Below are 306 nucleotides of genomic sequence, written 5' to 3' on the forward strand. Positions count from 1 at the left end.
ATTAAATTTTTCTTATAATTAATATCTCATTATATTAATATAATTTCGAATAAACGAATAATATTTGCTGGATTTAAATTTTTATTATTATTATAAAATCAACAAATATATATGTAAAGTAGATTTATAAATAAATTACAATACAAAACTAATATTTTTTATTATTAAGAAATCTTCATTAATATGAAATAATCATTTATTTATTTCGTTATTAACTATAAAAATGATTTTTATATAATTTTTTTATAAATACGTTTTTTTTTGACCTTGCATAACATAGATGATGTATATATATATATATATATA

The sequence above is a fragment of the Apis dorsata genome, unplaced genomic scaffold (assembly GCF_000469605.1).
Source record: "Apis dorsata unplaced genomic scaffold, Apis dorsata 1.3 scaffold_52, whole genome shotgun sequence".
NCBI lineage: Eukaryota > Metazoa > Arthropoda > Insecta > Hymenoptera > Apidae > Apis > Apis dorsata.